Raw genomic sequence first — 885 nt, 5'->3', positions numbered from 1 at the left:
TTAAAAGGAGATATTGCAAAAACTGTCGGAGATACAAAAGAAGTTGACAAACAAAAATTGCTCGTCATTTTAGAATACGAATTTTTTGTTTTATTACTTTTTTCGATAACTACTACGGATGAATAGATATTTGAGGCAAGAGTGGAACGAGCGGTACGTTAGCGCGGGCGCACAGCGCGAGCGCACTCCGACGCGTTTTGTCGAAAACTGGAAGAAGATAGAAAAAATTGTTTCAAATAAAAAAGATTTGTCATGAAATGTTGCATCAGATACATTTTGTGACATTTTTTGCTACTCATAATAGTTTATGAAATATTTACATTTTCGCGCTGCATAACCGGGAAAATTGATGATCCGGTCAACTTTCAATTGAAATCATCTCATAAACTATTGTGATTAGGGGAATTAGTTTATCTTCAAAATTTATGCATCATCAAACGAAGAACATTTTTTGTATGAATTTTTTTTCTCCATCTCTTTTTATTCGCGAAATATCTACAGTGAAAGTTGGAAATGATACCGGTTACGTCCGTACGCTAATGTCATTCTGTGTCCCCTGATATGTCAAGAAGCTTTTATTGTTGGATTATTATTGTTGGCGTTTGTAAGTTGCTGGATTGATGACAGGCTTAGTAACCAAAGAGGAAAGAATTAGAGCGACAATATTTTGTTGTGCTACGTTTCATTTTTGATGGCCCTGAAAAGGGCCGATTGTGATGTTCTTTATCCTGGGAGTTGCTGGAAATGGCCTCCTCCAGCAGCCACGCAGGCATGAATCCTCCGGAGGACGTCCACCCTCACACATTGGAGCATCTCAGCACTGGCATTGGTTGCGGCCGCATGCAATCGCGCCAGCAGTTCCTCCGCGGTCTCTGGCTCTGTCTC

This window comes from Diachasma alloeum, unplaced genomic scaffold (genome assembly GCF_001412515.2).
Source record: "Diachasma alloeum isolate Michigan unplaced genomic scaffold, Dall2.0 Dall_scaffold_00745, whole genome shotgun sequence".
NCBI classification, from domain to species: Eukaryota; Metazoa; Arthropoda; class Insecta; order Hymenoptera; family Braconidae; genus Diachasma; species Diachasma alloeum.
Note: the sequence above shows the minus strand (reverse complement) of the source record.